The 24904-nt window shown below is 44.9% G+C and overlaps 1 protein-coding gene across 1 annotated transcript in view; it reads left to right on the plus strand.

Moving 5' to 3' along the window:
• The window catches only part of SEPTIN11 (septin 11), a 69338-nt gene that overhangs the window by 13032 nt on the left and 31402 nt on the right, over nucleotides 1-24904 (plus strand). The gene's annotated exons all lie outside the window — the stretch shown is intronic.

Genomic DNA, 24904 nt, shown 5'->3' on the forward strand with positions numbered 1-24904 from the left:
AGGGCTGGTTGCTGGCTCTCGTGTAACCTTTCTGCAGGGCTCCGCTGACAGCTAATGGATGTTGCAGCAGACGGTGTGTGGAATAATTTATGAATTTAAAAGAATGCCCTTCGGTAGAGCATGCAGATGAGTGCTGGTGGTTCCCAGATCCCAGCAAACTATTGTGTGAGCGTGGGGAGCACTACAGGGAAACTGTTAGAGGGGAAAGATGGCAATGTCTGCAAATGTCACACCCCTGCGCCTGGGATCTGTTCCTTTCACAGAGCAGTGAAGTGCTGTGGAAAGAATGCTCTGCAGTTTGAGGGTGGCAGTGAAAGGAGGCGTGTTCAGAACCTTGCAGCTTTTGCATGCCGTGAGATGTGGGAAGCAAAGGACTGAGGAGCTTGCAGGGAAAGGCTTCGGTCTTCCTGACCCCACGTTGTTCACTGTCAAGAAAATCACCAGCTCTGAGTGCCCCACAGGCATTGAATCCCTTTATCTCGCAACTGCTGAGGTTAGGTCAGTCGTGTTATCTGTGAAATGGGGATGAGAAGGCTGAGGGCTTGTCTACATGCCCAGAAGTACAGGTGCAAGCTGAACTGATATAAGCCAGGTTTATACCACATACAAACTTGCACCTGGTCAACATCACACCGTTCCTTCAACTGGTGCAGTGTTGGGTGTAGAGCAGGCCTGAAATACAGACAGGTTAAGGGCCAGATTTACAAAGGTGCTGAGGCCGCTAAAGATGCAGATAGGTGGCTAGTGGGATTTTCAGACGTGCCTAAGAAGGGTCCATTGACTTGTCCAGTGTTATTCAGAGTAACAGAGCTAGAAATCATGTGACCATGGGAATTTTTGGTAATACTTTTATGCCCCCGTGTATGCCTCAGTTTCCCCAATATGCTGATTTGTTTCCCAGTGGATGGAAAAGGACTGTTTGCTCTCAGGGCAGGCTAAGGAGCCATAGGTATGAATGTCACTTAGTTATCTGAGCCGGGTGGGGCATTAAAAGGAACTGGCCAAGGCCAATCTCATATCCTCGACAACAGTCACCAGGACATTGACACTTAGCAACCAGCGACCCAAAGGGAGATGGATTTCCCCACCGCTCAGCAGGGAAGCTGAGCAGCATCCCCCCAGCTCGAGAGAAATGGACAGGGGAGATGCGAAAGGGTGGGGTGGGGGGCACAAAAGAGTTGGCTGCTGGAAGGCGTCAGAGCTCTCACCTTGGATCTGATCAAGGAGGTCAGACAGAGACCCCTTGAACAGGGGGATTCACTACAGCTTGGCTGGGCTCTGGGCTAAGCAGAAAATACTAGAGCTGTGCATTTTCCTCTCTGCTAGCGTAAGGACTTATGCTGGGTTCCAGTTGATAAATAAACCAGACTGTTTTGACGACGCTGTTTGAGTGTCACTGCAAATGTTTGAAGGGCATTAATCCGAAGAGTGTCCAAGTCTCTGCCAGGTGTCTCTCTCGGTTGGACTCGCTGAGCGGCGGTGTGAAGCCAGAGTGCTGACGCCCCAGAGGTTCAGTCTAAGGAGGCAGTGATGCCACATGCTTTGCCTTGGAGGAAAAGTGAGACCCATTGAGGGTCTGGTATACTGAAGGGGTTCCTCCTATGGACTGTAGACCAGCTGGGGGATCTTGTGGATCTGTGACATCAGGCTGGATGGATTTTATTTTTTTATTTTTTTAACCAAGGTGATTGAAATCCGTGATTGAAATCATGGTATAAATCACCAAGTGTGGAAAGCCTTGATTTGAATAGTTGAATTTAATTAACTTTACCCTTTGTGCATCAGTTATTTTCTAAAGAAAGGTGCATTCTCATTGGTTGACATAACCATTAAAACATGTTGATTGACAGCTAAATGGAGCCTTTACACTAGAATTGGTACATCTTTTTGCTACCTGGGAGGGTGCACTATAACTATGCATTTGTTTAAGGAATTATATAGCTTAATATTTTTCAATTCTTATTAGTTGTACAATGTTAATAAGTTAGCAAATGGTGAATGATTGCTTATTTACTAGATAATTAACTTTTTGCTTATGATTTGTGTCAAACTGCATTAGGATGGAAACTGGAATTTAATTAAACACAAAACACACACAATTTATTTTTATGAAACAAAAGAACCTTACATCTTTTGGAAACATGAACTTCTCTTTTCAAAACTTGTTTCACATTCACAATGAAATGATTTATGAAACAGAGGGATAGGCAGTGAATTAAACCGGTTGTTTCAGGTCAGCCTGGGAAAATTTTCAAATATACCCAAGTAAAAGTGACTGGGGCTTAAGTTTCTACTCACCTAAGTCTCTTGAAAATGAGGAAGTCTCGTAAGTCACTTAGGCTGAACTATTGTGGCATATTTATAAAGTTTGACCTCAAAAGTTTGATGTTTTTTCCCCCAATTCTTTCTTGGCATAGTTAAGCATCCTTGATGACAAAGTTTTTGATACTGGTTCATGGATTCAGCATATTTATTTTTTATTTAGAACTTTGAAGAGATGATAAGTTTAGGACTTAACATGTTTTGTATTAAATTCAGATTTCATTGCAAACAGGTTTGCTTTGAAAAAGAAAAACCTATTATAATTAATAGCATAAAAATCTAATTCAATTAAAAAATCAGATATTTTTGATTCTTCCATCCCCGCCCAAATTTTTTTATTTTATTTTTATCCATCCTGCTAGAAATAGACTGCAGGTCTCTAGGCTCCTGGCCTGGTGCTTTACCCACAAAGCCATCCTTCATGTCCTCTTGCTTAGCTGCTTCAGGAGTGCCAGAGGTGGCAGCTGTCCCCACAAGACTTTCATGTGTCTTATTCTGCTTTTTGCCAAGTGCCTTCTACATGACTGAGCTGTGTGAATAATTAATATTAGCATTACCTCGCCTGCCCAGCAGCCTTTAAGGGACTTGCTCTCATTTATTAGATGGTGCAATGTGCCCACTGACGTTGGCTACAACCACTATATAGACTAGACCCTGCCCTGGAGCAGCGTGAGGGACAAGTTTGAAGTTGTCAGGAGAGAACAGTTCAATGGGTATTGGGGTCAAAGCAGTTTGGCTCATAGGCCAGTATTTATTACTAGGTGATTATTTGCTGCTACTCTTTTTGTTACAAATAGCACTGCTTTCTGTGTTCGATGGGCTAAAATGCAGTACAATCCCAAAAGGTTCTTGAGCTTTGAAATGCATCATGAGATTGCCAGACATATAACTCTAATCAAGTGTATTGTAAAACCAAGAGCCTTTCAAATATGCTTAAAGAGGCCACTTCTGTAACAACTGCTTGAACAAAACTGTAGTAGTAGCAAGAGGTATTGAAACAACTCAGTAACTTTTTTTAGAGAGAGGGGATGAGGGTGTGGGTGTTAGTTAAAGGAACCCACATAACTCTTAGGTTGACTTTATTCTTTAATTGCTTCAAATTGTAGATGTAGATTGTATTTAATAACTGAACAAAGGGAGTTTGGACTTGATTCTCCCCTCCAACTTGGTAGCACTTTGTACTAATAAGATTGTACAAGTGAGAGGGGCAGTGTTTTGCACTCACTTTGCATAGTTGTTTACACCAGTGCAAGGTGCAGAGCAATGAAGAAGCAAGCCTCTTGGGTTTATAGGGTGGCAAATGGAACTAGACTTCAAACATAATTTCTTTCATAGGCACAGAAACATTAAATGTTCTATCTGAGTGGTACCAGAATAGTCTCTGCAAATTCTAAGCGACTGCAGCGTAATCCTAGCGGTTTGTCAGATCAAGTAGATGCCATGAAAGACTTTCTAAGTATAACTTGTGACACTAGTAGTACCTGATAGTCCTTTATGGAATATACAAACTCGATGAACTTACCACCAGGGATGGGTCCCAGCTAAATGCCTCAACAGTATATCTACCATCTCACTGGAACACCTGGGTTGTGTGCAGTAGTGATCTGGAGGGATACGTGGAATTGAAACATGATGGGGGCTTGAGTCTCTTTCTTACAGTCGTGTAAATTGGGAGTAACTCCACTGAAGTCAATACTCTCTCTCTTTCCAGCCCTCTGATTATTGGTTCATCCTTTGGGAACAGCAATCTTGCTGAGCATGCGTCTTAATTCTGGAAAGCCTTGAATTTTGTGACATTTCTGTGCAAGATGTTTCCTTCCTGTTGTGTTGGTTGCAGGATGGATTAATTAAAATAATCAAGTGGAAAGCCTCCATGTACATCATCGATTTTAAGCAACCTTTCCATTTGTATGTCAGTTATTTTCTAAAGGAAGGTGCATTCTCATTGGTTGGTATAATCCTTAAAACATGTTCATTTACAATTAAGTAGAACCTTTACATTAGCTTTGGTACATCTTTTTGCTATCTAGGCATGCACGCTATAAATATATACATTTATGTAAGCAATTATATAGCATAATTAATTGTACATTTTCATGCACGCTATAAATATATACATTTATGTAAGCAATTATATAGCATAATATTTTGAAGTTCTTATTAATTGTACATTTTAGTATGTTAGAAAATGGTGAATGATATATTGCTTATTCACTAGATAATTTACTTTTTGCTCATGATTTGTGTCAATTCCATCTTAATGCAGCTTTAAGTAAACACACAAAACAGCATATAAAATGTGTTTTTTATCCAACAAAACAACCTTGTGGGTTTTGGATACATAAACTTCTCTTTATCAAAACATGTTTAATATTTACAACTAAATGGTTTATTAAACAGAGGGATCAACTGTAGTCAGTGAATTAGACTGATTTATTTCAGGTCAGCCTGGGAAAATGTTCAGATGAGCTTAAGTGAAAGTGACTGGAGCTTAAGTTACTTAAGCTGTCCTGTTCTGCCATATTTATAAAGCTTGACCTCAAAAGTTAGATGTCTCCCCCCCTCCCCCCCCAGTTCTCTTTATATGGAAAACAGCTTTTAACTCAGTTTTTTTAAGAGACTCATGAATTCAGCATATTTATTTTTTATTTAAATGTTTTAAGAGATTATAATAATTTTAGGCCTGAACATATTTTGTATTACATTTAGATTTCATTTTAAAACAGGTTTATTTTTTTAAAAGAAAAACTTCTTATAATTTAAATAACAAAATCAATTTCACCCCCCAAATCATCCATTTTTATCCATCCTGGTTTGTGGGATATTTTTATGTTTTGGGGGCTTATTTTTTTTATTTTTTTGTTTTTCTTAGGGATCATGTGCAACAGTTACTGCATATCTGAAAGAAGGATCAGCCACTTTGCAGTTGATGATGTGCTTTGGATCAAGCTCTAAACATTATTTATTAAACAATATGAATATGGTTGCATAGCGGTGTGACCACTGATCTAATTAGCTTTTGGAATATATCCATTAATTCAGGGATATTTATAGTGATGCTGTCAACTGGAAATCAGACTTCCCGTTTGAAACTTTTTTACCTGCAATTGTTCAAATTACACTTTAGGTTACTCCAACTGAACAAAAATGGAGGAAAAAACCCTATTTATTTTTTTCTTCCCAGTTCATGTACACTACATTTGAATGCTCTCGGTGTATAGTCAGTTTCATTGTGTCTCCCACACTCTTGGTCAGTTTCCCTTGTTTGTGTGGATTATTTGCACATATTAACAACAGAGAGAAAAATATTTAACAAAATAGGACGATCTGGTTGTAAAACCACAAAAACTGCTTAGGGATTCTGGGGGGTATGCTTTTTAATTTACTTGTTAAGAATTAGATTTCAAGTTGGTGTCCTATTTAAGAATGCATTTAATGTGGCTGATTCTTCTAAAGAATGCTGGCATATGTTGCTGGATTTTGTCAGCAGTTGAAGCAAAGTTCAAGAACTTGGTGAGCCTTAAGTGTTGAAAAAGCCTTCTCCTCTTTGAATCCGAAGTAACATTCTTAGAATCGTGAGGAGTCCACTCAAACTGCACCGCTGCAGAAAAAGGCGTGGTAGACCTACAAGTGGGACTTGGACTTTTTAAGTACAAGAAAAGACAAAATGAATGTTACGTCCACTATCTGTAGCGATCTAGTACTGCCACCTTGCACTCTGGTCCTACAGCATAGTTGCCCAGTGGGCAGTCAGACGTTACAGACAGAGCATTAAATGTAATTATGTTGTTCAGAAAACCCGCAGTGCCAGATATCTGATTCTTGTGCAGCCCCAGCGCACGGAGGGCAGGCTGTCACTCACCTCTTCCTGACACTGACATTGATGGAGTTAAATGAGTCAGAGCTATAGCTGGTGTAAATCAGTGTAGTTCCATTGACTTCGCTGGACCTATGGTGACCTACACCAGCAGAAGATCTGGCCCAACGGAGTTACATCAGGGTAAAACTGGTGCAAGTTTGAGCAGGATCGTGCCCGATTTCTACTAAATAAGCAAAAAAGCTCATGCTCACCGAGCCAGTGAGAGCAACGCTTCTCTTGGTTCAGCTGGCTGTTGCTCTTTGCAGATCTAGCTCTTATTATAGGACTGTAACTGCTGCCTGAGGTGGTGTGTCCTTTTTAGCACCTTAATCGGTGATTCGACTTCCTGCTTGATAGGACTACACAAAACGTCCATATTTTTAATTCTCCCAATTATAAAATAGTAGCCAGTCCCCCTCTCAGTGCTACTGACTCTGATATTCTCTGCAGATCAGAATCCTTAGCCGAGGCCATTGGGTGATGGAGAGGGAAAGTGTAGAGGGCCTTTTGGGTTAAGTCAGTATCCGCCAAACAGAGGCTACAGGAGGTGGCCCTCTGTGTGTTGCGAAACCATTTAAAAATCCTGGAACCAGATTTGCTCAGCTGGTATAAATCAGAGCTACGCCGATCTACACTAGCTGAGACTCAGCCCTGGTATTCCCAGAACTGGCTTTGTTGAGGCCGTAAATATTAAAGCTTTGCACCTTGTGTCATAAAACATTTTGGTCATTGCACAAAGCCTTTAGCATAGAGAAACTTCAGTTTCTACTCAACCATAAGTGGGGCTGACGGTAAAGCCTCTCCTCTGTGCTAATGTTTTGTTTTTCTGATGGGTCCTCATCCACGGGTTAGCATTTATTTCAAGGCTGACGTTTGCCTTGATAATCGGCACTGGGGATTTTTACAGCACATGTAAAGTACAGACCATGGTGTAAAGTGAATAATTTTAACAGGACTTGTTTTCTCTGTGTGCAGACCAGAATATTGTTGCAAAAATAAACGCACTTGATGTATAACCTTGATGCAGAGGATTTGGCTTGTTCCCTGGCTTTAACTAGCCCAGGAAGTGGCAGTTTCAAGACTGTCCCTGAACTGCACACCATATTGCTGCCACTCCAAGGCACCCTGGTGAGCCCTCTGCTCTTGCTTCAACCTGTAACAATTCACAATCTCCATTGTACTGTCCCCGTTACTCGGGAGGGGAATTTTTGGGTGGTGCGTGTGATCGCTCGTTGGCAAGGGTAGGGAGTCTGGATTGAATAAACTCTGTGCCTCTGTAAAATGGTGGTGGTGATGTGCCCGGTCTGTCGTGCCTAGATTGTACACCCTTCAGGGCAGGGACCGAGGGTCGGAGCTAAAAATATAAATGGTTGATAGTTAAATGTAGAATTGGTTAAATCCCTTTTTGCTGTTACCAAAAAAGCCCTACTTACCATGGTAAGCCAGCACTTTCCAGCTTCTAAAGACGTGCCGTTACATGGCTTTTTTTTTTTTTTTTTAAATGGAAATTGGTCAAAATTTTAGGCTGTCCAAACCTGTGCGTGCATAAGCTTGGAGACCACATAAGTATCCTGGGGTAAATCTGAGGATGACTTGTGGGGCCTCCATTTTGCCACCGGTGATTCAGAAATCTTTAGCCTCTGGGCTGCCCGTCTGGCAGGAAGCTTGTCAATGCCTAGCAAAAGAGAGGGAGAGCAAAGAAAGGCAGAAAACTGTCAAACAGCTTCTGGCCTTAGCTGTGGCCACGACTACCGCACTAAACTAAACCTGCTCTTAGTCATGATCGGGCCTGCATTGTGGTCAAATGGGCATGTTGCTGCCCTGTTCACTGCAAAATGCAGGTTCTGTCTGACCTGTCTGGGGGAGGTGGGGGGCAACGTTTGTTGTGCAGGGTTTAGATTTTGATTTGTCTTAAATATAAATGGCCTGTATTATATAAGAGCAGTAATGTATTGCTGACTCACTCTGTGAATGGCTTAGTAGGAATTTATAGTGACCTTTCATTATCTACAACCAATAATGTGCCCCCTCAGTGCCCTCTACCCCTTCTCCGTCCTCGGTTCACCACAGTTTATGGATGACCTGTCCCAGATCAAGCATGAGAGAAGACCCAGAGCCTGTGGCAGAAGTTCATGCTGAGGCTGATCAGTTGCATCGTAAAGATTCTTTGGAATTTTTCTGCCCTGGCTGCGTAGGAGGCAGTGAAATGTTTCTTGGCCTCCACCATAGTATCTGCCTAGCATCACTCAGCTGATTTGTTCCAGGTGGTAGGTAGTCTGGTTAATCTAGGCTGTCTTCACTTGGTCGCTCATGTGTGCTGCTCCCGTCGTGAGTTAATTTGCAGATAAAATCGATCGTAGCCAGACTTCACTGTCTGCAGCCATGGAGGTGGGTGAGCCTCTAAAGAGGAAAACACTGGGACTTCTCTGCGTGAGTGTCAGCCAGTGTCACATCTAATAATTCTGGCTGGTCAGGGAGAATCTGTGCTTTCGATCCTCTTTTTTCCCCTGGTTGGGGCTGTCCAGTAGGCAGGGCATCCTCTGTGCGGGCCCTATGATTGCAATTCACTCTTTTCCCCCCACCAATGCACTGCTACAGGATGGGGACCGACTGGCTAAGCAGCAGTTCTGCAGAAAAGGACCTGGGGATTACAGTGGATGAGAAACTGCATATGAGTCAGCAGTGTGCCAAGGCCAACGGCATATTGGGCTGCATTAGTAGGAGCATTACCAGCAGATCGAGGGAAGTGATTATTCCCCTCTATTTGGCACTAGTGAGGCCACACTTGGAGTATTGTGTCCAGTTTTGGGCCCCCCACTACAGAAAGGATGTGGACAAATTGGAGAGTCCAGCGAGGGGCATCGAAAATGATTAGGGGGCTGGGGCACATGACTTATGAGGAGAGGCTGAGAGATCTGGGGTTATTTAGTCTGCAGAAGAGAAGAATGAGTGGGGATTTGATAGCAGCCATCAACTACCTGAAGGGGGGGTTCCAAAGAGGATGGAGCTCGGCTGTTCTCAGTGATGGCAGATGACAGAACAAGGAGCAATGGTCTCAAGTTGCAGTGGGGGAGGTCTAGGTTGGATATTAGGAAAAACTATTTCACTAGGAGGGTGGTGAAGCACTGGAATGGGTTGCCTAGGGAGATGGTGGACTCTCCATCCTTAGAGGTTTTTAAGGTCAGGCTTGACGAAGCCCTGGCTGGGATGCTTTAGTTGGTGTTGGTCCTGCTTTGAGCAGGGGGTTGGACTAGATGACCTCCTGAGGTCTCTTCCAACTCTGATATTCTATGATTCTGTGAATGCATTGGGAATGTGTTGACCTCTTGTAGCCTGTCTGTCTGAGTGGGCTTCTGGGGAAAGCTGAAGACTTTTTTTTTTTTCTTTTTTGAGAGGGGGGGGGGAATGTGAAGGCAATTCTGCCGATTTGTAAGATGTTCTGGTGGCTGGTATGTGGTGGAGCAGGCGAGGACGAAAGTGTACAGCTATTGTGGTTCTGCAGTGATTTGTGTATTGTTTTAATTGACGTCAGGGTCACCTATAGTCCAGGACGGGCTTTCTTTTATATTGCTCAGTACAAATAAATAAAATAGAAAGAATGGAAAGAGAAAATCTACCTGATCATGATTATTTTAGCACCATGCTATGTAAGGACAATGCCCACAGCAACCCCGAAATGAGACTGTTTGCGGTCTCTGCATTGCCTGGTTATGAAAGTATTTATTTATTTTTCTTCCTTTGCTGTGGAGGTTTGATTATCAGTCTCATTATAAGATGTAATAGGAATTTAACATTTTAGAGTGTCTGGTAGGCTTTCCCTAGTGCCCCACTCAAAACTTGGAATATCAACATGATGAGAGCGCTGATCAAATGCTTCCTTTGCAAGTGACAAATGTGGGGAGTGCTGTGGGAACATTCCTTTTATGCAGTCTGTATCTGAAAAGAATGTTTTGTCTTCTGCTGCTGGTGAAGTCCAGAAATGTTAAATATCTGTAACAATCTATCAGCACAGTAAAATCTGAGATGAGGAAGAATGTTATAATATGGTCTCGTGCTTCTGACTTTTTCTAAATACACCAATGTTATGACTATGCCTCGGGCTTGTATGCCTTTCCACAGGAAGATCTCTCGTTGATGTGCAATTAACATTTTCAAATTGGCAGAGTCATCCATCCAATTTTAAAGGCAACCACTGAAATCATAATTAGCACGCCCACACAAAAAAATCAGCTAAGGTTGGCACCTCACTCCTACACACCATGACCTCATAACTAAAAACTTTATATTTTACTTGGATTTTTTTTTTTAAATACACAAAAATTAGAAAATTCAAGACTGGTTCAGAATATTATATCTTGTTAAGGTAGCTTGCAACTTTAATTCTAGAAAATGAACGCTTTATGCTGAGGTAACTTGTGTCGGCAAAAGTTTGTAGTGTAGACACGCCCACAGATTTACAAGAGACCCAGATGTGCCACAAGACTTCCTAAATCAATCTCTCTCTCTCTGTGGTCAGCATTTCACCCTGGTTGTGTTTCACCCCTGACTGATGTATGTGGTGTTGTGGAAAGCTGGCCAAGATTCAGACACTGCTTTCAAAATATCACCGTGAATTATACACCGACACACACAACTGTCATATCGGGGCGAACTGCAAAATCAAAAGGTTTTGAACCAAACCAGATTTGCAGCTGCAAAGATCAAACTTTCCTCTCTGGGTTAATTTCTCATTCTGTTCTGACTCCACCTCTGGGTTTTTGGGGTTTTCTTTTTTAGCAGAGGCTACCTCCATTTATTTGCAAGTATGTAAAATCGCCCTTTTGGGTGGGTGGCAGCCCTGTTTAGGAGGAAATGGTTCATATTTTTCTTGCCACTGCCTTGCTGGCTGCAGTCTGCTTCTCTGATTATATGGTCTGAACTACAGGAAGGGCTAGAAACTTGAATGGTGACCGAATAACTGAAAATAAATTGTTTTCCAAAGCTCCTGTGCTGAAAACTTGCTCCCCCCCCCCCCCCGGGTTATGCTTCTTTCCTTCTGATTTGTTATTGAACTCTAAGGGCCAGATCTTTAGCTGGTGCAAATTGGTGTAGCTGCACTGAGTCAATAGAACTGTGCTGCAGAGGATCTGGCCCTAACTGTGTATATCTTCGTAAAAAGTCTTTGAATGAATGGCCCCACAGCTTTCTTTTGTGCTTTGTGTGTGTGTGTGGGGGGGGGGAAGGATGGGTGTGGGACACAACCTGAGAGAAGCCATACTTGTTTTCTCCTCTTGTGACACTTCGGAAGTCAAGGGGGAAATTTATTTTTAAAAACAAACTGTAGGCGGTTGTGGAACAAAGTAATTTAGCTTTCCCCTTCCCCCCGCCTCCCCCAACCTGGGAAGCTTGGAATTGACTGACTTCTGTTCTGTCTCATCAACTTAATACAGCAGTTCAGAATGGCAGTGTTGCACATTATCCGCCTGACACTACAGAGCCTGGGCCAGTGAGGGGAACAGCATCTGTTTCTCATTGGACTTTGCCTTTGGAAATTCCTCATGCTTGTTTGTCACATTACTGTCTCTTTCTCTCTCGTTCCCTTCAGTAAGTTTACAAGACTCGCCGGAATGCACATATGGTCCTTATCAATTCCCAAACTTCAGCTTTCTGCTGGTTAGCAATTTGTGACATTAGGGCTGTTAGAGGCATTAGTCACACTTACTCCAAATAGAAATGTTGGTGGTTTTTGGAAACCTAAGGAGGAAAATGCTTTTTATGTCCGTTCTTGGCATAAAGGGAGATGTTACTGCTCCGAGTTTGCACTGACCTTTAAGCTCAACAATTTGCCTTGGAGATAAATGTTTGTTCCCACTTCACAGCCACTTGTGAATTGTCACATTTTGCTGACTCTTCTCCTACAGCTCATGTGAACGGTACCCTTTTCTCAGCCCCCCTCGCTCAGTTTTTAAAGGATGCCACGGTAAGCTATTCCCCTCCAAGTGTCTTTATGCTGTAGGCCGCTGTCTGAAGATAGTAGCAACGTGGGCTCTATCAACTGCAGATGTGTGTGTGTGTGTGTGTGTGTGTGTGTGTGTGTCACAGGCTGTGGTTTGGTCCTCAGCAGCCCTGATTGGCTCAGAATTCACTCTCCCCAAATACAAATTAACAAGCCCCTTGATGCTGGGCTATTAGGGAGAGAGTTAAATGTCTCTTGGTTCTTATTTTCTTTAGGGGAGGGAGGTGGGGAGAATAATGGGTTTCAGTAGAAAGAGGAGGCGAAGAACTTGAAAATTAAAATAAAGGCCCCACCCTGCTGGGCTTTCCTATTGTGGCTGCCTTTGTCCATTTTGTCTATGTGGCAACTTGCAGTAACATTTACAATTCGTATTAACTGAGGAGAGAGCCAGAATGGGAGTGTAGAGGGAAGAGCAGTCTGACACGTGTCACAGGATGAACCAAGAGGGGGGCCCTTTAGGAATGGCTACTGCAGAGACGATGGATACTGGGCCCAATTGCGTTCTCCAGTAGCGGTGTCCATCTGGAATGACGCCATTGGACTGTAACTGTGAGCAGAGCATGGTGCACGGATTCTAGCCATTTGTCAGTATGCATGGGGAGAGATTTGGGGGGAGAAATTCACTATCACACTGTGCTAGCATTCAAAAGTCCAAGGTACTCCTAGCTTTTAAAATCGACACGTGATTGCTTTGGATATTTGTAGCCTGATTCCAAGGATGAGCTGAACCCTTGATGGGCCTGATAGATTGTTGCACTAGGGCTCATCTAAGCCAGTTCTGGCAGTGCAATGGGGCTGATCCAGCCATTGGGGAATTTTTGTATGTGAAAGAAGTCCCTGACCTCTGCCCCACACACAGCCCCATTGAACTCTGGCTGTTTCTGGCTGCCTCTTTGTCCTCCTGGGAGCATACATAGCTGGGCACCTGCTCAGGCAGCCCTGAAGGTGTTTTAACTTGTGCCAGAGGCCAGAAGAGGGCGGCGGAAAGGGACCTCTTTCCCTGTCTCTGGGTTCTGCACCAAGCACGCTCAAGCTACACCTGGGAATTGGGCCATTTACGTTCAGGAAAATGAGACTCTTTGCTAACTAGGAAACGGTGGGGGAGACGTCTGGAGAAAAATGGAGGCACTGCAACCCAGGGGATAGTCCGTGCATCGGGGAGGGAAAAGCAGCATTTGCTGATGGATGCTGTGGTAAAGGTAACGAAGACCAGTAACCTGGTGTCTCCAGCCAGCTCCGAAGTTGCTGATCCTTTCGGTTCTAGGAGGCAGGAGCTGTTGAATGTCTAATTGTGCTTGTAACTTGCATGAGGGAACCCTCCCATTTTGTGCCCTACCCCCAGCTTCCATATATACTCTTAGGCGAATATCGGCTATCTTAGGCTGACCCCAGTGCAAATCTGCAGCCATATTCTCGTTGGATTATCGCTGGTATAGTCCGCATTGGACAGACCCTGAGGAAGTAAAGATTCCCTGCCCTCAGGAGTTCACAGTCCAAACTAAAAGAGAATCGCGCCTTGCTAGTGTAAAAAGAGCCTTTCCACCAATCGCAAGTGGAATCTGTCCAGCTCTAACCATCACTCCCTGGTCATGTAGTTGTTGGCCTACCTGCTTGTCCAAGATCTTGCAGCCTCCAAGAGTTGTTTCTTAAAACACGTCTCTGAAACGACCCCTGTTTGTGGAATTATTCGAATAGGAACATCTCTGCAGCAGAGTTGCTTGTTTTGCCTGTTTGCAGCCTCCTGGGGCCAAAGCTGCTCCAGTTTAAACTGATGGACCTGGGGAGCAATTCTGTCGGCAGCCGAGACCAGTTTTGTCTCTTCGTCTCCACGGCTCTTGTTGGTCACAGTATCTAACTACATACTGTGTGTGCTCTGGTCTGGCTATCGGCCAGCTCCCTTCCTGCCTCTCTTCCACAAAATAACAAATTTTCACTGTCCAAGTGCTCCAGGATAAACAGAGGAAACAGTAACTATATTCAAGGAGAAATGTCTCCCATCCCCCGAGAGCTCAGCGGCTATGCTGAGATGGAGCCAACTCTAGTTTAATATTTTGAAATCCTCCTGTTTGGGAGTCTTAATTTTCACTGAGACGGCTGAGACCTTTTTCCTCCCTATCAGCGTAGAAAGCAGTAGTGGGGCCGTCCCAAGGGGAGGCTCACCCCATTGTTACATGCTTGTAGGGCAGCAGCAGCATGGGCCAACTGATGAGCACTGTCTTGGCAAAGACAGGAGATGGCTGCAGAAGTTCTAGAGCAGGGATAGGCAACCTATGGCATGGGTGCCAAAGGTGGCACGCGAGCTGATTTTCAGTGGCACTCACACTGCCCGGGTCCTGGCCACCGGTCCGGGGGGCTCTGCATTTTAATTTAATTTTAAATGGAGCTTCTTAAACATTTTAAAAACCTTATTTACTTTACATACAACAATAGTTTAGTTCTATATTATAGACTTATAGAAAGAGACCTAAAAACGTTAAAATGTATGGCTGGCATGCAAAACCTTAAATCAGAGTGAATAAATGAAGACTCGGCACATCACTTCTGAAAGGTTGCCGACCCCTGTTCTAGAGGGAAAAGACCTGTTTATAGCGAATCACTGCATGGGATTGTCGTAGGGCGGAGGTGCTGAAAGTCTGGCTGGTACACCTGCTTTGTATGTCTGTATGGCCCATGTGGCATATTCCCAAACTGCAGAATGTTAAGTTTTCTTTTCTTTTCTTTTTTCTTTTCTTTTTTTTAAACGGTGTTTCTAGACCTCCTGGTTTCACGGAGAACCTTCCAAACACAAAGCAAGTGTAACCCTGCAGAGATGTCCACATGAGTCTGCAGACAGCCTGCAACAACAGCTCTTAGCAGCCCAAACGTCTCAGCCTCCATTAGTCTTTGTGCGATGTTGACTCTGAATCCTTAATGAAGATGCTTTTCTTGTCATTGTTAATGAATGCATAACGGATTAGTTTTTCAGATGGCATGGGTGGATTTATGTCCAAGTTGGAGAACTGAGAGTTTCTAGAAGGAAGGAAGGAATAGTCTATTGGATGTTTTCTCCATAGTATTATGCATGGGTTCTCTTGTATGGAATACCCCCATGGTGCAAGGCTTTCAGCATCACTTAAGCCTGCATCGGGAACCAGTGGGGATCATCTGTGTGTGCGATTCCAAACACGCACAGCAGCCTGGCTCACTGTCCCTGTGTTAGGGATGGTGGTGGATTCCTCCACACTCCATGTGTATAGTCCCTGAGTACTCTGGTTTTATGGAGCGGTGGATGAGAGCAGTGCTCCAGTCCTTAAAAAAAACAAAAAATGAGTGCCAGAATGTACTGTTCCAGCTTGCCAAAAAATTGCCAAAGCAGCATTCTGGAGCATTCCCACTTCACCCAAGTGCTGGGTGAGAGGTGGTGGTGGATTTCACCCTCTGTATTTCTAGCCTCCATTCCTGCTGCTCTCTCCCCGAACACTTCCAGTGCACTTTCTGCCTGTGCAAGGCATGAAGAATCCATGGGGTTCCCAGTTTTGTATCCAGCATCCTAAGTCACATCAGAAACTGGGAAATGCGCTTCCAGTCATCATGCAAAAATGTAGCCTGCTTGAAATGTGGACTCTGATAAAAGCCTAGGAATATTTTTAAAGTTACTCCTAAAATGTGTGGCCTCAAATAACTAAACTCTCACTTCATATTTGTGGTTTATCTCAGTATTTTACATACTGGCAATTTCCCCCTCCCCTTGAATTTGCGGCTCATTTGTCTTTTTTTAACTCTTAAGGCACATGAAATCTCAGTCAAACCGATAAGTGAATGAGTCCCCCATTTAAGGCAGTTGTAAGGGGCCACACCTAAAAGAGAGCCTAATAGATTCTGCCCAGAAATGAGAGCGCGATGGGGGTGGGGAGGAGGGGTTTGACTGGGTATTGTGTGTGTGTGTTGGAAGGATGTGTGCGGGGGAGGAGAACACCCACAAGACAGAGAGAGAGCCTGAAGGAGCAGCTGAAAGATGGTGGCCGACTCCAGAAGAAACCTGAGAAGAGGTTTTTGGATCGGGGTGCAGGCTGAAAAGAAGGCTTTTGGTGCTGTGAGCAAAAGAAACTGTTTCCTGCTATCTGATTCTCTCTGCATTCAGAGACACAGGATGTTGTACATTCTCTGTAAATAAAGGGCTCAGAACAGGGTTAACTAATTCAATTATTGCCCTGTAATAGACAGGAGGTCAGACTAGATGATCTAATGGTCCCTTCTGGCCTTCATCTCTATGAATCTATACATTATCCACAGGGCGTGAGATTCAGCTGCATGTTGGAGGCAGGGCTCCATTGCCTGTGGGAAGAGAACAATATACTCTGCTAAAATAAGTTTCTCCTCGTTACCTTATTCAATGTAGGGATGAGAAAAAATGCCACCTTCTCAATCCTCCGGTCAGATTTCTTCCCTTTCTCCATCCCCCCCACCCGCGCGTGCATGGAGAATCATACCTGCTGTAGTCAGGAAAATAAGTTTGTATTGCTTTTTATTCCTGTTAGCCCCCTAGAGCCAGCACAGCTCAGAGGGAGTGAACCAGGGCCCCTTCCTTCACTCATCTCAGCAACCAAACCGTTTTACTAAGTTCCAATGAATTACACCCATGCAAACCCCTTGGCAACAACAAGTGGTCACTTGAGAGTATTGTTTGATCTGCAGAACCGATGTTATGTTTGATGCATTAGAAAAGAACCCTGGTTGAGTTTGTAGGGCTAGCAGTCAGAGAGACTCTCCTGACTTTTTACTTGTAAAATGAACATGTGAACTTGAAATTGAAAGGTCGTGACGGGAACAGAGACCATGAACATAATGGCCATACTGGGTCAGACCAGTGGCCCACTTAACCCAGTATCCTGCCTTCTGACAGTGGCCAGTACCAGATGTTTCAGAAGGAATGAACAGAATCTAATTATTTTTTCAACTCAATTATATTTTTGGTCTTCACGATGTCCACTGGTAAGGAGTTCCACATGTTGACTGTTGACTTCCTTTTGTTTTAAACCTGCTGCCTATTTATTTCATTGAATGACCCTTGGTTCTTGTATTATGTAAAGGAGTGAATAATACATTTTTCTCCACACCATTCATGATTTCATTGACCTCTAGCATATTGACCTCTACCGTTGATTCTGCAACCCAAGCATGAATGTCTACACTGCAGTTAAACAGCTCCGCGAGCTCAAATCAGCTGTTAGGGGCCAGACATGGGTTTTTAATTGCAGTGTAGATGTGCCCTGAAAGTCCTATTACACTAGGTCAGCTGGATCACCCTGGTCCACATCCTTGTTCATTCCCTCAAAGAATTCTAATAGACTCGTAGACTTTAAGGTCAGAAGGGACCATTATGATCATCTAGTCTAACCTCCTGCACAATGCAATAGATTGGTGAGGCGTGATTTCCCTTTACAAAAGTCGTGTTGACTTTTCCCTAACGTATTGTGATCATCAGTGCATCTGATAATTCTGTTCTTTACTATAGTTTCAACCAATTTGCCTGGTACTGAAGTTATGCTTACTGGCTGTAATTGTCAGGATCGCCTCTGGAGCCTCTTTTAAAACTAGGTATTATATTAGCTACCCTCCAGTCATCTGGTACAGAGGCTGATATTACAGTTAGTTCTGCAATCTCATATTTGAGTTCCTTCAGAACTCTTGGGTGAATACCATCTGGTCCTGGTGACTTATTACTATTAAATTTATCAATTTATTCCCAAACCTCCTCTATTGACACCTCAATCTGGGACAGTTCCTCAGATTTGTCATCTAAAAAGAATGGCTCAGGTGTGGGAATCCCCCTCACATCCTCTGCAGTGAAGACCGATGCAAAGAATTCATTGTGCTTCTCTGCAATAGCCTGATCTTCTCTGAGTGCTTCTTTAGTACCTTGATCATCATCCAGTGCCCCCCCTCCCCTGATTGTTTGTTTGGCAGGCTTCCTGCTTCTGATGTACTTACAAAAATTAACAGCAAACATTTTTTTTCGTCTTTGGCTAGTTGCCCTTCAAATTCTTTTTTAACCTGCCTAATTATACTTTTACACTTAACTGCCAGAGTTTATGCTCCTTTCTATTGTCTTCCAATTTTTAAAGGGTGCCTTTTTGCCTCTGACCACCTCTTTTGCTATGCTGGTTAGTCATGGCAATTTTTTTTCTCACTTTTTTTTACAATTTGGGCTATACATTTAATCTGAGCCTCTATTATGGTGTTTTTTAAATAGTTTCCATGCAGTCATCACTCATTGACACCCTGCAGTTCTGCCTGTCTTTCTGGCCCTGTGTGTGTAACTGGCAGCATTTCAGAGAATGCTACCATGGAGGTCCTGGACTTAGCAGCCTACATTTGGCCTCCAGGACCTCTCTCCTTCCTTGCCCTATGTCACTGTTACCTACTTGTACCACGACCACCGGCTTCTCTCCAACACTGCACATAAGTCTCAAGAGGCCCTCAACCTTTGCACCCACCAGGCAAGTCACCATGCTGTTCTCCTGGTCATCACAAACTCAACTTTTTGTTCTGTTTTTGTTTTAAGTGCTATATAGAATGGAGCCTGGCTTTCTGCCCTGGTTAGATGGAAGGTCTTACAGCCTCTGAAGGTTTGTGCCTCTCTGCCACACGTTGTCCTCCTTCACCCTGCCAAAAGAAACACTGAAAGTTACAGTATTGAAGCCAGGAAGATCATCGCTCATCAAAGTTTCTAGCTGTTCATCCATTGTAGCTACATCACATTCCACCTTTCCAATAATATTAAGCATTTTTAATTTTGTCTCAATATTCTGTCTCTCTCTCACTCTGCTCTACAGCTGTTAATGGATCAGACAAAATAATTTTAATGGCCTACAAATCGCATCATACAAATGTACACCCCATATTGGGGGGGGGGGGAGAGCTTACACAAAAACAACCCAAGATGGCGAACAACAGAATGATTAAGCAGTGACTGTGTCCCACACCTACAGGAAGGACCAGTCTAAAAATGAAAATTCCCCTTTACCTGCTCTTCAGATGTCTTGAAAAGCCTGCAACACATGAGATTTTCTAGATGTTAGAGGTGAGAACTTCAGCTTTTGTAAGCTGGTGTAATTATTGAAATGAGAGGAGCTCCACTGATTTAGATCAGCTGAGGATTTGGCCTAACAGGCCTAATGATAGACTCGGGGAAGGAGCCAGGTAGATGTCATTCCCTTAACCTCATGCCATAAGAATAACTTTGGCAAATGGCTGTGTATTAATAGGCCCATCCCTTAATTCCATGTTGTCATACTCCCCCGAGTCATCAGCATTAGTGATGTTAGAGGTGTTGTTTTGACTCGGGGTGGGGAAGTAGTACTAGGGATGATGTTGAGCAAGGAAAAAGCTGAATGTGCAGCCCGACCACCTTCAGCATCTTGCCAGGGATGGATCTGGGTGGTGCATAATTTGCAAGGAGGCCATGTCGCTTTGGGATTTGCCGTGGCAGATATGATGAAAGGGAAAACTTAGGCTGAAACTCAAGAAGTTTTTCCTTGTGCTGAGATCTCTAAATCACCTCATGGAAATGATGGGAAGACACATTCCTTGAGTGCCTTGGCTTGGATGAAGTATTGGTGCATATGATGTAGGGGAGAATCCTGCACCAGTAGAGAGGGGCCTTTCCATCTAGGAACAAACCCCTGCACTGCAGTGGTTCAGTGATGTCTTTTCACCCTTTGAAAGACTCTCTTTACCTAAGAAAAAAGAATGATCCAGATTTTGATCTGAGTTGCACCAGCATTAAACTTGACTGACTCCATGAACTTCAACAGAGAAAACCCGTGTTTACACCAGGATAACGGGGATCAGAATGCCAGGATTTCTTTCTAGTTGAAAAAAACCTATCACAGTAGGTCATATTGACAACTTTCCCTCCCAAAGGCAGGAGTCTTTCCTATGTCCATTGAACAGGTTTTATGTAAGTGTACCTGAGAGCAGAATCTAGCCCACTGACTCCAATGCGACATACATCACGACGGCTAATTACAAGATAAGTGAGGCCATCTGAGTTGGCATCTTTGTGTTTAAAATATTTGTGCCACACCCCACTGAATGGCTGAATCATCCTCCCGGTCTTATATGTGCTGAAATAGTCACACTTACTGCTCCACTGCAGCGGCTTCCTTTCCAGGCTGATAAAATCTGAGGCCACAAACTATTTTGCGCTAGAGGAGTTTTCCAGCAGTTTTTGTCCACCCCACCCCCTTCTCCAGAGTGGGGCGAGGGCCAGTGACTAAAGCACAGTTGTGTAGTTTCATGTATTCGCTCCAGTTAATGCAGCTTGGTTTGGTTTCTAAATAGCAGCAAAAGTGGGGAGGGTAATTCCAGAAGTGGTTTTTGGCCCCATGGCAGATCTCACGCTGTTGGTCTGGATCATTATGCAGGAAGCAGCTCTTCCCTGGCCTGGCTTTAGGGTGGAGTTTTTGTCTTCACGCTGTAGTAATCCTTCCCTTCTCTGCTGATACCGGTCTGGACTAATAATCCAAAACTGCCTTCCTGTGTTCCTGGGATTCCTAAGGGTCAGTAATTGGGACTTCTGGATACTGATAGGGGGAGCTATATGCAAACACAATGGACCACCCTGGGGTTCAACATTCAGAGCCAGATCCTCAGCTGGTGGAAGTTGTTGTAGCTCCATTGACAACCTGTGCTGATGTACCTAGCTGAGGATCTGGCTGAAGTGCTAAAGTGCCTGAACAAGGACCACAAAACCATTTCAAGACTCTTCCCCTCTCCATTCCACCCTCCCAAGCTCTTTCACTGGGAGCACGATAATGAATGGCATTGGCCCAGACTGTACCCTCACCCTGCTCTCAGGTCCATGCGCCTTCCCTCTTCACCTCTGTCCTGTCCCAGTTAAAGCACACAGGAACAAGCTGGCCCAATGTAGAGAGGAAAATAGATCCAGCTTCTTCTTTGTTTAAGCTTAATGCATCGGCTTCAGCATTAGATATCGTGCCAGTATGTACTCCTCCCTTTCTCTTTTCTCTGCTCCGCAAGACTAATTGCTGTCGCCATTGGCTTTCCACAAATACAAATGGTGGCTAATGTCTCCTAGCACAGACCAGCCCCCTGTAGGATTCCCGGCGCACAGCAGAATCGGTCGCGTTTCCATGCGGTGTGAGCCCGTTTGTCCGGGGGTGTTCACACTCTGCAGCACCCGTGGCCCCATTGGCATCTGGTTCTGTCTAACGCACAGAAAGGCAGACGTTTTTAAAGTAGGACTCCCATGCTAGCAGGGCCGGTGCAAGGAAGTTTCGTGCCCTAGGTGAACTGCCACCTTGCGCCCCCCTCCACACCCAGCTAACCCAGCCCCCCACCCGGGGAGCCCGCCACCCCCCCCCCCGCCCGGGGAGGCCCCCCCCCCCCCGCGGCAGCTAACCCCGCCTGGGGAGACCCCCCAGCTCACCTCGGCTCCGCCTCCTCTGCTGAGCACACGGGTGCTGCTCTAATTCTCCTCCCCTCCCAGGCTTGCGGCGCCGATTGGAGGAGAATTAGAGCGGGGGCTGTGTGCTCAGCGGAGGAGGCAGAATGGAGGTGATCTGGGGCGGGGAGCGGTTCCCCTGTGCGCCCCCCTCCCCGTTACTGCGGGCGGCCCTCCCCGTGCGCCCCCCGCCCCAGCTCACCTCCACTCCATCTCCTGGCCTGAGCGGGCTTTTAGGCGCCCCCAACCACTAGGCGCCCTAGGCGGCTGCCTAGTTTGCCTAAATGGTTGCACCGGCCATGCATGCTAGTGAGTAGAATTGGCTGGCTCTGCGGAGAGCACCAGCAGCAAAGAGTGGCCGCTGATTGGCTTTGTCCTCTCCTTGCTGTGGCAGGGAGACCGTGGCTCTGGGATCTTGGCCCAGCCCCGCAGTGCGACCTGAAGGTTCTAGTGTGTTCCAGGCTGGCTCCACCTTGGGCTTCCCTCGGGCTAATACGCAGCATGAGTTATGACACATGTTTGGATGACTGTGGTGTCCAACTCTGGTGGCCTTTTTGGTAGATAATTGCCATTTCCAGCACACCCACACAATTTGCAGTAGAATAAACCAGTTGTGCAGCGTGACTCTGTTATGAGACTCTTATCTCCTGGGTCTGCTGAATAACTCATTTGCAAACAAACAGTTATTTTCCTAAAATACTCCGCTGAAAGAGCTAAGGGCCTGTTCCTGAGGAGTACTTAACACCCACCTTTCTTGATGGGTCAGGTCTTAGCTTCCACTGCTTCATTCAATACTTAATTCAACGGACACTTTAAAAATGTCTAGCATCCACAGCATGTTATTCACCCCATTCGTCTTCAGGTAAACTCTCAGGGCCCCAGTCCCCCTCGTTTGAATTATACCTGCATAAGTATCAGCAGGAGATTCCTGTGAGCTTCAGTTAGTTGAATGTCTCAGGGATTCTTCTTTCAGGTTGGCAGTGCGCCTTGGCACCTCATGGAAGAAGGCAGGGGGTCAGCATCCAGATCTAGCACTCGAGGACACCTCCAGATCTTGGGATCTCCATGAGGCCAGAATCTCCTGTGTCCGTGCCCTGACTCTGGTGTTCCCTGCTCTTTCCCTGATACGGACATTCCTGCCAGTAGTTACCCCCCGGAGTGCACCCCCTAATGGGAGATGTTCAGAGGTCAGGGGTGTGGTGAGGATAAAAGGCATTTAATGATTCTCTGCAGCTGAGGTACTAGAGTGAAGTGTGATTGACAGATACCTGCATTCTGGTATTTGAGTTGGGGGGGCGGGGGGAAGGTGGCTTAAAGCCAGCAAACCCTTGGAAGTGTAGACGAGGCCCTGGTCTCTCAACCCCTGAGCAATAGGGCTGTTTGTTTCTGGGTGGGAAATGGGCATAGGAAAGGTCAGTGACTTGCCCCTTGTTGCACAGCAAATCACAGGCAAATGGGAGAATAGAACACAGAGCAGCAAAGAAGGATGATCCCTAAGAACTAGATTAAACACCGTTTCTCTAAGGACTTGATCCAAATCCAGTTGGAGCCCAGGGAAAGACTCCCATTGAGTTCAGAGGGCTTTGGATCAGGCCCAGGCTGTACAGGATTATAATTTTGTTGCAAACATATAACACACATTGAGTAGCTCCTATGCAAATGTCTGGCATTGGAAAACATTTAAAGGTCCAAAGTCTGGGGCACCCAACACGAGCTGCAGGGAATGACACCTTTCTCTGTTTCACGGAGTTCTGTAATCTGTTTTCAAGGCATTTGTGTCGATGGGATTTGGCAGAAGAGCTAACTAGCGGGGCTGCTTTTTCTAGACTAAAATGTAAATTACTACACAGCTGTTGTGGAAAACTCTAAATATAACATTGGATTTGCTCCCACTCTTCATCCCGCCAGGTCTCTGCTGGTACAATAAACCCCATGAAAATATCTGTTGGTGTCTTTCAGTTCAGGGTACCCGACCAAGCCAGCAGAGGCAAATGGATGGGGCGGGAACTACTGGTTAAACCTTCCCAGGTGCTTAAAGTGACCCTGAATGAAGACTTGAATACGTCTGATTTGGGTGACTGTACTTTTCCTTCAGGGCTATGGAACATGAGATGTGCTCTGTACGGGAAATTGTGCATCATGTGAAAAAGCCAAGGGATGACGGTCCTGCTTTCTCACCTTACACAGGTTTTGTGTGTTAACCAAACCATCCAGAGAGTAACGTGCGCATCGGCCTGGTCAGAACGACACAGCCGAAGCCTTTCAAAGTCGGCAGGGATTTAGCTGGCTTTAGCGGCATTATCTGAACAATGCGAACCATGTCCTGCTGCTGTCGTAAAACAAGAGTCCGCACTGAAGCACAAAGTGTCCCATTTCTGCTACGTTGCTGTGCAGATTAGTAGAATTCTGGGAAGTTCCTTTTTCCATGACAAATGTAACGGAATAGCCAGCTGGGTTCTCCACTTATTTAAATCAGGACCAATGACATTGAAGTCAAAATCCCAAGGGGCCAGTTCGGGGTAGTCAGACTTCAGCATGATCCAGCCACAACCCCTTCTTAGCCCAACACCCCCCCCTATTGAAGGGTTGCAGGGGCAGTGGTGGAGAAGCTGCCTATAGTGGTTCTGAACCAGACAGGGGAAATCCTCAACAGGGAAGAGGTAACCAGCTTCCATCGCCTCTGCATCACCGGAGCTGCCCAATGGTAACAGCAAGGCAGAGAATCTGTCTCGCCAGGTGCACTGTAATGGGGGCTCATCTGATCACAGCTAAGATTGCAGCTTGGTCGGGTGTGGTCACAACATATTTAAAAATTTTATTAAGATGTTTAAAAAAAAAAAGTGAACAGAGTTTGAGCATAGAAGTTTCTGGTTATCAGGGAATAACGTACTGATTATCAAGGGTGCAAAGTTTGGTTTATGATCAGGTGGCATAAGGAATACATAATCTGCAATATCCCCAATTGGGGGTAAAAGGTTAATGCGTCAAAGTACAGGCATTGAGATATGAGGGTATGAAGTTCATAGAGTGGCTATGTTCGGGTGTGGGGTATAATGAGTGGATATGATGAGGAGGATGGATTGACCCTCATTTGGTGAGATTTAATGTTCAGGGAGTTTATGGTTCCAGTTCATATGATCCAACGGAGAAGGTCACTTGATCCCTTTCTCGTAGTGGGAGAAAGATGTCACTCTGGCTCATGCCTCCTGGTACTGTCGGTGGCTGGTGATGTACTACTCTGAGTGAAGTCCTGCAGTACCTAGTTGTCTGACTGTGTATG

This window comes from Emys orbicularis, chromosome 5, assembly GCF_028017835.1.
Source record: "Emys orbicularis isolate rEmyOrb1 chromosome 5, rEmyOrb1.hap1, whole genome shotgun sequence".
Taxonomy (NCBI): domain Eukaryota; kingdom Metazoa; phylum Chordata; order Testudines; family Emydidae; genus Emys; species Emys orbicularis.